This window comes from Neolamprologus multifasciatus, chromosome 7 (assembly GCF_963576455.1).
Source record: "Neolamprologus multifasciatus chromosome 7, fNeoMul1.2, whole genome shotgun sequence".
Lineage (NCBI taxonomy): Eukaryota > Metazoa > Chordata > Actinopteri > Cichliformes > Cichlidae > Neolamprologus > Neolamprologus multifasciatus.
In genome coordinates this window covers 34,032,888-34,043,632 of record NC_140445.1, presented here as the reverse complement: position 1 = coordinate 34,043,632, position 10,745 = coordinate 34,032,888, and the positions used below count along the sequence as shown (strand labels likewise).

The following is a 10,745-nucleotide window of genomic DNA, read 5'->3' as shown; positions in this document are numbered from 1 at the left end:
TTAAACACTTTGATTTCAAAGAACTGAGATTTGCTTGCAGATAGCAGATTGAAGGGTTTTTTGTTTTTGCTGCTTCTCTGGGTTTAATTTTTATCTCTGAATCATTTACTTCTTCTGCTCAAACAAAGGGTCTGACGTGGTATTTAGGCGTTGTACTTTTCAGGTTATGTAAACTGGTGCTTAAAATTTAGGTCCGAGTCCATGCTGATGCTGAGATTTCTAGCACTGTTTGTCATCAGTTTGTCATCATCAATAGTGCTTTGCCGTGTTTTTTATTTTGTTAGATCTGCCCTTGTCTCCTAGTGTTTACCTTTTCACAGTGTTTCATGTGTTTCCTTCTCTTCCTATGTGGGCTTATTGAGCCTTGGTTAGACACTTCCTGTTTTATTTTTGCTAATTTCTTTCCTTGTTTGCTTTTTCCTGTTTTACTTCCTGCCATTGTGTTTCCCCCACACACTGTCTTGTTAGTAGGGTTGGGCGATTGAGTCCAAAGTCCAGTCGTGGCATCGCCTGTCACGCTAATAGATCAATATCTACCCACTATGCTAGCACAATCCACCCTTTATAACTACAAACACATGGGTGGCTGAGAAACAAACACACCAGGAGTTTATTTTTCACTTGCAGTATGAAGAAACATTTACACATTGATGTACAACACTGATTTTCTTTAGCCAACTTCAGTTAGTTAACCTAATTGCACAGCGAGAAGTTGTGATATTTACCAGCTCTTTAATTTTTTAAGTAAACTTACATAATCCTACTATAAAGGTTTAACCATATGTTTTTTCTCCTGTGTACAATATTTTACCTGTTACTCCTGCAATCTTTACCATGCCATCCTCACTCACTACCACATTTTTCACTAACAAAACAACTAAATAGATGACATAAACAAGCATCTCTGCTGATGCGGTCACTTATACTGTTTTCATGACGATGATGATGATAAAGCAGTGTTTATTAACTTCAAAGGGAGCAGAAGTCTGTGCTTTGGTTATATGTGGAGGTGTGGAATGAAACTGTGGCTTGGCAGATTTAATTTATTATGAATCTCAGAGTAATGATAATATTAATTTAATGCATCCGTAAGGAAATTAGCTGTCGCCAAATCACTTTGGCCATCTTCAATCCCTGATGTCATATACTTGTTAGTTTCTTTTTTTTCTTATAGTCCTGTTTTCTTCATCCTTTATCACTCTTTTCTGTTTCTGTTATCACACTTATTAGCCAGTCTGTTCTCCAGACCCTCTCCAGGATTTATTCCCCATATGTTTCCTTATGCCTTAGAGATATGTTTCTAAGTTCCTGTTCTCCCCTATGTTGGATTTTTACTGGGCTTTTTAAAAAAGCCCAATAAAAAAACAAAACAAATCAAATCTGTTTATTTTTGCTTAAGCCTGTCAACATCTAAAACTTGCTTTTGGGCCCAAATTACAAACGTATCTCAAAGAGTAAGTGCTGATATCACCTTGGAGCATAACTTTAACTTACCTTTCTCTCTTTTCCTCTTTGCAGTCTAATGTTTAACTGAAGTGCAGCAACTCAACTATAGTGAAGTTACATAATTCCATCTTTTGGGACTAAAAGATATCCCTAGTCTTGTCCATCAGTATGTATTAATGTTTCGGATTTAGTTCTTTCTCCCATGAATAAATACACCTTACACTAACTAAATCTTAGACTACTTTTTTTTCAACATTATACTTACATACATACATACATATGTTCCCATTAGAAGGAGCTCGCTAAAGGCCAAATACTGCATCAGTAGTTTTGTAATGAACTAAATTAATATGGCCACTGGCCTTAGTTGCCATATGCCCTGTATTAGCTCTCATGCTGTGCATGCAATGTGGTTTAATCTCATTGCTTAGCTCCCCAAAGACTACACTACATGACTACACTAATCATGTGTGACATACACATGTGTAATAAATTCTTACAGTGAAAGCTAAATTTTAACGCAATAGCATCCCTGTGATAATTGCAACTTCATGCTATTTAGGATTTGGTGAGGTTAGTGTACAAAAATTCATAAAGTTTACTTGCAAAAAAGCCTTTAAGTTATGATGCTAAAGGGCAGGGGTGTGAAACATAAGGCCTATCCATCCACCCATCAATCAATCCATCCATCCATCCCCACTTCGCCACTTCTTCTTTCTACAATTCAGAGTTGCAAGGGAGCTTGAGGCTATTCTAGATTGTTGGGTTGTGAGGCTCGGTAGACTCGGAACAGATCACCAGTCTGTCACAGGGTGAGACAGAGAAACAAGCATTTGCATTTTTAGCACATTTAGATTCACCAGTGGATTAACAACAAAATAACAGAAAAGTTCCTGTTTTTCCACTATATATAATTCTACAGCTTTATCATGTAGTTTCACTTGTCTGACCCCTTTGAGATCAAAGTGGGCAGTATGTGGCCCACTATGTAAAATAAGTTTGACATCCCTGCTGTAGGGGTATTTATTCTGCCTTTCACATCTCAATTTGGGCCACAGCTGCCCCATGCCAAATCATGCATAAACATCAGCTAAGTGGTATCTAAAAAAAAAAAAAAATTGGAAGTGCAAAATATGTTTTATTATTAAAAAAAAAGGCTTTCAAAAGGCGTCCCAAAATGCAATAAGAACTTTTCAGAATTCCTAGCTGGGATTATGCCTAACTACGATCACATTCTTATTGTGGGAGATTTTAATGTACATGTCTGCTGTCCTGACAAACCTCTGGTGAAGGATTTTTTAAGCCTTATTAACTCTTGTAATCGGGTCCAGTCTGTACCTGGTCCCACACATGAACACGGACAGACACTAAACCTGGTCTTGTCGCACAGCTTGGCTGTGTCTAATGTGGAAATCTCTGACTTATTCTCTGACCATATGCCTGTATTATTTGATGCTGTGTTTTCACACACTGCAGTTCAAACCAGCGCTATTGTTTGCCACTGTCGGATCATTAACCCTTCCACTGCTGCCCAGTTCTCCTCTGCCTTTAGCCAGCTGTCTGTCCCCGCTGATCTCACTCCCTTGGGCAGAGAGGACCTCAGTTCCTGGTTTGAATCTTCCCACCAAACTATCCTGGACTCTGTGGTACATTTAAAACCAGGCAGCCCAAGGCTAAAACTGAGCCTTGGTTTAATGACACCACTCGGGCTGTGAGAATCCCTCGCTCTGCTGTTTTTGACCAGTTTGAGCCTCTTTGTTATTTTGAGGATGTGGTTGGCCATCTGAGGCCCTCCAGTTCTCCAAATGATCCTGTCTATCCTTAAGGTTTTAAAGAGAGTTTGCCAAACATAGGGCAGTCCATGCCTAAAACCCACTGACACTTATTTTTGTCAGACTACAAGCATCAAGCTGTTCTTAATGGATTACTTACACCCTCACCAGGTCTGCTTGTTTGAGGCACTGGTGTTCATAGGTTCCATTGGCAATTACTTGAATGGAGTGGCTGAGTGTGTGCCAGCAGAACTTTACATTTTTCCCTCTAATTTGCCCTGCTTAGCAAATCTTGCCTTCAATATAGATGGAAGCACAGATGTGCCTCACAGTGCCAGAGGCTGCTTGTTGATATATAGAATAGTGAGTGGATCACACCCTCCATCCAGAAGTGATAAAGGATAAACTGATGTGATGGATGTCTTTCTAGGATACCCAGGGGCTTTAACAGGTCTTTTCTTTCCTTTAGCACCGGTATTGATTTCACCTTGGCTGTCTATCTGTCTGTACATACGGGATGTTTTTATGTCTTTGTCATTATGACAAAATGTGCCCACAACTACAATGGGATTCAACACAAAGACTATTTTGAGCACTTTTAGAGGTGTTATGTTTGTTTCACAGAGACAGTATGAATGTGATAGTGTTACAACTGTGTAAGTCATAGGCACACAACTTTACAGGTGTTTAGTTGAGATCAGATTCATGTTCAAAAATGATCCATGAGTACTGCATGAAGAATGGGTGTAGATGTAGTGGAAGCAAGGAGCTATTGCTTTGTAGCACATTTTTTATTTTTGGATTTATTTGTAATTCTCTCTTTACGATCTAAAATATATAATATTTATCAACCATTAAAGCCTAGCTGGTAATATTTACAAATATTTACATGGCGTGTTATCATGGAGCAAAATCATCCCGGAGATGTCTACTGTACCAATGCAGGTCAGCATCACATAGATGCAATATGCTGTCATTAAGCTTTATAGATGAATGATTGATACCAGTAGAGTCCAGTAGATAGAAAGGTGTCCGCCTGTCTCTCTTCAGCTGCTTATCTGGTTTCGGGTCCCTCTTAACAGCCACTTCCTCCATCCCTTCTGACCACATTCTGTGCTAGATTAACCCGTCAATATGGTCATTTAGTTCCTTAGTGAAAAAGATGGTTTTCTTTCTTCTTTCTTTCAGAACCACAACGGATAGTAGAAAAACAAAAGAAATGCCCACATTGTTGTGATTACACTGAGGTTAATGCAGCAGAATAATTTCACCCTATTTTTCAGTGATTTTTATATTTAAAATAATAAAATAGCAACTGATAAGATACTTAATTCTGGAGTCCTGAATATCCTCACATGTAGCTAAAATCAGCTGACTATGTACTCGGTTTGTTCAGATGGTTAAATCTGACAAATCCAGCAGCTCTTAGGCTTTCACCTCAGAGACCTTACTGTATGTCAGTATCTGAGAAAAAGTAAAAAAAAAAGATTTGCACAAGCTCAACTGAATTCAGCTAATCTCTCCAAGCTGCCAGCTGAGAATCAAGAGAAAAGTCTTACCTACTCACCTGCTGACTCTGGGAGTGAACGCTGATGCAAGAGACTGCACTACCTAACAAGGTCTCCCAGGTTCTCCTGAGAGATAAATACTAAGACATGTAATGCTACTACTGTCAATATAAAATAAATAAAAACCAGCATGTTTTCAAGAAAATAAAAAAGATTTTGTTGCATAATATTAATGGGAAAACCTGAAGTCTGCATGTGATGCCTTACTAGGTCAGACCTGGTAACATTTCTATCATTTTTAGTGATTCTAAATACACACATATTTCTCAGAGTTATAACTCTCTCCTACATCTGGAGGTGTTCTAATGCACTAAATAGAGATAACATGGGAAAAGACACACACACAAAGGCAAAAGGCAATCTGAGTGGACCAAGGGACGCTGCATCCTCCCTGGCTAACAATAATGAGCATACTCTGGTTTGTCCGCCTTTCTGACTCTGATCATCTGTAAACTGAAATTCATGTTTTATTCAGTATGGCCAAAAGCTAGTGATTGACCCAAAAAATTAATTAGGAAAGTTTTTACTGAAGAGACAGAGCAAAGGAACCAAGGGGTTTTACACAACCAGAGGTCGTTTTTTTGTTTTTTTTAAACAGTGAAGTCGCCCCCTGGTGACCACTAAAAAGAATGGACATTTAGGGTTTTTCTACATTGCTACCACTTTTAAGATGTAGAAGCTATTTCCATCTTGTGTTTTATCTATTACACCCACACTAGTCCATAAAGATCACAGGCACTGGCAGGCACAGTTTGTGTGCCCTTAGTTGCCAGAGTCACTCTCATGTTCATGTGTTATTTGTTTTTTTCTGAAAACTGCAGAAAGTCCAGCCCAGCAGAAGCTCCAGTAAAAATACATGATGGGGATGCAGTGACAGCACTGTTGGGTAATGAAAAATGAAACAACCTGTCATGATCCTGGGTCTTTTGACCCAGCGTTTTAAGTTTGAGTTTATTTTGTTCATTAGGTTATCTAAGTTCATTTGTTTATTAGATTCCCCTTGTGTTTCCAACCCCTGTTAAGTCTCCCTTGTCCTTCATGTGCTTCATGTCTGTGTTTCTTATGTTGTCATGTTTGCGTTTCATTATGTTTCCCATTTTATTTTGAAAGAGGTCCTGTGTTCCTGCATTTTGTTTTATTCTTTTCCTGTGGCGTTATGTTCATGTTGTGTCTACTGTGCCTTTCTGTTCCATGTTTCAGGTCCCTATGTTCTGTCTCCCCAGTCTGTTAAGTTTACATGTCTTGAGTTCCGTCAGTGTGTTTCCTGTTTTACTTTCACAGTCTGTCCTATGTTAATGTTTCTAGTTTTGCTTCCCTTGTCTCGTCCTGCGTAATTACTCCCAGCTGTGCTCTCCTCCTGTGGCTCGTTCCCCCTCATTATCCCTCAGTGTATTTAAGCCCCATGTTTCTCTTTGTCAGTGTTGTGTCCTCCCTTATAGCTGTGTGATTCTCCCTGTGGCTCCTTGTGCTTTAGTTTTCCCAATTTAGTTTTGTATTGTTTTTCGTGTCCCACTCCACGCCAGCAATAAAGCTGTGTTTCTTGAGTTTACTTTTTGTCTCTGCGAGTTTGCGTTTGGGTCCTACTCTTGCCTGCACACAGCTGTATTTACAACCAATGTGGTGACCATAAACCTCAGACTTCTCTGGAATCATCACAAATATTTCATATGTTTAGTTTCACTCAGTCACATTAGTCTACATTTGCACATCTATTATAATCTTCTTTTGAAGTTCCCACGTCAGATCTTTAACATTTTTTGCCCAGTTTAACCACTCTCCAACAGTTTCTACTGGTACCCTGTTGACTGGAGGCAGTTATTAATGATCCAAGCCCAGACTTATCCAGTATTACCAATGAGCCGCACATTCAATTTGCAAAGAATTTACGCCAAGTTCACAATTTTACACCTGCCAGATTGAATTATAAAACACAACTTTTTGGTAAAGTGATGAAAAGAGAGTCTGTGGCAGTTTAGAGTTTTTTGAGTTGTAACTGTAATCAGAGTTTTTAGAAGACACTCTGTAACTGCCACGGTAATAAAACTGACCTCAGTGCATCATATTATGTATCACAAGCCTGCAATATACTACTATGGGTGAGCAATACATCAAAATGAAGGCTGAGTTTAAAGATTGGTGTGGTGCCAATCAAGATGACCTCTAAACGTTTGAACCTTCTTTTACTTGCAATATTTGGCTGGTTAGGTTAAAAAAAAAGGAGGTAATTTCCGAAACCTATTACTTCATGCTTCACTGAACTCAACTGATTTGAGTAGAAGAGAAAACATGAAAGGAAAGTCTTGTAAGGTTTATACTGAGAGAATTTAACTAAAGGTGGAGGGAAAAGAGATGCAGAGAAAGACATGAAGATTGAGTGATAAGATGATGAGACTGTGATGAAATGCTGGAAATGCTGTAAAAGATACGATGCCGTGCAAAGCAGCGAAGCTTCCCTCAGCCATTTATCCTGGTGTGTGGGCGGCTGCTTCTCTGACAGCCGAGACAGAGGGTGTGCTTCTGTACATTTGTGTGCGTTCTTCTCACATTCTCAAGTGCATAATATACATCTCCTGCCTGCTGATTCAGCCGCCCCGAACCTCCCATCACAATTACAGCCAGTGTGTGGCAGCGCCGCGACACTGACGTCTGCAAAAAGTCACCGGCCTTAACAGAGCCCATCAGTCGGCAGGTCTGTCCCGAGCTAACAGGCCGCTGTGTGGGTGCTGACTCCCAGAATCGCCTTTGGGGAAAGTAACATGACTATTATCCCCATTGTAGCTCAGTCACTGTGAAGTACAGTGTCATTTTGGGACATAACCAGTATAATAAAAAATCCAGCTACACATAGCTGATGTATTGGAACCCTGTAAGCCTCAGAAAATGGGGGAGAAAAAGCCTTACAACTTACATGAGGCAACATTATAATTCAGTAGGAATCATATTTTAGCTACCTGATAATTCAGTATTTCCTTCTCATTCATCATTCATCTTAATAATCTTTTCATCTGGTTTTTGTGTTGCGTGTCTTGAAACTGAACCAAACCATAAATATAAATTTCGCTAATCCAAAACAAATACCTTAAAAACGCTAAAATAATGGTTTATCATCTAATCTGAGCTGTTGAGACAAACTCATTTTACTTTAGAAACAGTAAAGCTGTAACATGAAAATACAGATTATAGAAACTTTAATATGACTTTTGCAGCAGCCCTTTTCTATTAAAAGTAGCTTCTGATTAGTTTACTGAAAAAATATTTTATATTTGTTGTCTTTCAGAACAAACAGAAGAAACTGGAACTAAGAATTAAATTAAACTAATTACGAAACATTAAGTAAGTAAATTATAATGAAAATTTAAATGATAAAAAAACTAAGGAAATGATCTAACAATAAATGAGGAAAGTCCAAACACTCTGCATTAATATGAACACAGTACTTCATAATCACAGAATCCTATAGAGTAGTAAGTGTGTGTGTGTGTGTGCAGAGGCGGAGCCAGACATTTGAAACACCCGGGGCTTAGCCCTAAAGGGTAGTATGCATGTGGGATTTTTTTTTTCTTTGGGGGGGGGGGTGTAGAAATGACTGAAAGATTAATAGGCTCTGTTTTGAGTTTTGTTCAAAAAAGAATGACTTCATATAGGAAAAAAATATATCACATATGCAGGACACCTTAAACTAGTTTTTTAATTAAGCAGCGAGGCAGAACAAAATCAGGGCTGTACCAAGACACAGGGACTAAACCCCAATTCAACCAGACCCAGAACTGATCCGGAATTAAAACAGGACTACAACAGTTCAAAATCAGGACTACTGAGGACTTAACCAAGACAGAACCAGAATCAGAACTAGATGATAGTAGCACTAAAAATCATCATAGACCTGCACTACACTTATTTTTTAATTCTACCAAAGTCCACTATTTAGATTGAGAAACGTTTATATAATTATTTAGCATTGTTGTGCAAACAAGCCTGCATAACTTAATAAATATAGAATTGGAAAAATAACAAACCTAAAAAGAAACACTAGGTACGACCCATATGGAAAAGATATATATAAATCTTATAAAGTTTGTATCTGTTTTGTGTGAAACTTGTATGAAAAGCATACAAGAGTGAAAACAGATATAAGATCCCTTGAAGAATTATATAATGAAACTTGTATGTTTTGGATTCTTACTAAAACAATATATGAAAGTAATGAGAAAGTGGCCACTTTCATGAGTAAATCATATAAGTTTTTACTATTTCTTTTCCATATGGGGAGATACATGAGTACCTATGATACGGTGATACTTTTGGTAAACAACCATTTGACTAACATGTGTTTCTCACCTGCTCTTGTTCCATCTCTGTTCTGTCCTCATTCTCCTCTCTGTTCCTCTCTCTCCCTCTTTGTGCTGACAATCATCAAATATACAGTTGAAACAAGATATTTACAAACTCTTCAGATAAAAACACTTTTTTAATTGTAACATCAAATCAGACTAAATGTTTATTTTTTTTAGATTGATAAATATAAAAAACATATTTGTTAACTTTAAGAGTAAAGAGAGAAATTGTCTGTATTTCTTAATTGCAAATGGCACCAAATTGTATTCAAAATTGAGCCACACTTATGGAGCTCCACAATTCTTTTCCAGGTGTTTTGGTTGACATCTCTTGATTTTCCCATTTTAAAGAAACAGGCTCTGTGTTTTGCCTTATATGCATCCACAGGTGTGTCACCAATTTACTCACATGGACTCTACTAACCTATCAGAAGCTTCTTCAGCTCAGAATGGAATCGTCTGCAGTTTTCTTATCAATTAACAATAAACTTAGTGTACATGTACTCCTAAATTTGATGAAAGTGATAAAAAAAGACAGCTCTGTCTCTCTTTATTCTGACATTTAACTCATTCAAAATATATTTCAATATTTATTTATCCAAAACAAAACAAGTTTACTCTAAATTGATGTTGTACAGTAAAAAAATGTTCTTGTGTTTTCCGTAAAGTGTATATAAATATCTGGTTTAAACTGTGAATATACTGATGTGTATTGAAGTTCCTCTTGTTTTGCATAGAAATATACTGAACAACACACAAAGCATAATATATAAAATACTACCAGAGTTTTTTCTTTGAAAGAAGCCCCTTATGTCCATTCTTGTATATCAGTGCATTACTGAAACCGATTTATTTAGCCGTGGAGGGAAACAACTAAAAATATGAAATAAACACACGTAAGCTAAGACTCCCTAAAGAAACAGCATTGTTGTTGTTCGGCTTTTCATGTCGCCATTTGTTGATTCACTTGAAGAGCAAGTAACGTAATATGGGTCAAGTGATCAGTTTGTTATCAATCTTTCGTGATACACCGTCATATTTACATTATTTGTACAGTACGAATGATTTGCTTTGGTACCTGGTCGAACTTCAGTTCTCCTCTGTCTGCCTCGCTGCGTTTCTCCAACAGGCAGCAACTGCCCCGCCCCGCTTAGTGCCTGAGCTCGGATCATACCAATATTAGGGGGGATTTACGCACAGTCGTAAATTCCCACAGTGTGCACTATGTGCTTCGAGTATTGTGTGTAGTTTTTGTTTTATACAGTTGTCAGCAAGGCATCTAACTATGAAAAAATTACACTCCAAAAGACCCCGGGCTTCTGAAAAAATAACCCGGGCTTAAGCCCAGTAAGCCACCCCCCCGCTCCGCCACTGTGTGTGTGTACGTACGTACCATGTTTAGATTTTTTTGTGAGGACCAAAAGTGGGAATGCTACTATATGGGGACCAAAAGTCCCTTATGGGGAAAAAATACCTGTCCCTGAGTTTGAAGGTTTTAGTGTCAGAGCTATAATTCGGTTAGGGTTAGGCCAAGGCATTTGTTTTTGATGGTTAGGGTTAGGGGAAGTGGCCAGGTAATGCTAGGGAAAGCATGCTAGGGATAGCATAATGTCAACTGGATGTCC

At 38.2% G+C, this 10,745-nt stretch overlaps 1 protein-coding gene and 1 long non-coding RNA gene across 11 annotated transcripts in view; one reads left to right on the top strand and one right to left on the bottom strand.

The window, feature by feature from the left end:
* Positions 1 to 10,745, top strand: part of LOC146514633 (putative voltage-dependent N-type calcium channel subunit alpha-1B) — a 239,835-nt gene that overhangs the window by 126,379 nt on the left and 102,711 nt on the right. The window lies entirely within an intron of this gene.
* Positions 9,125 to 10,499, bottom strand: LOC146514634 (uncharacterized). The gene is made up of 2 exons (XR_014874872.1): positions 9,902 to 10,499; positions 9,125 to 9,189 (listed from the first exon to the last, which is right to left on the bottom strand). It is a non-coding gene; the product is annotated as an uncharacterized LOC146514634 (long non-coding RNA).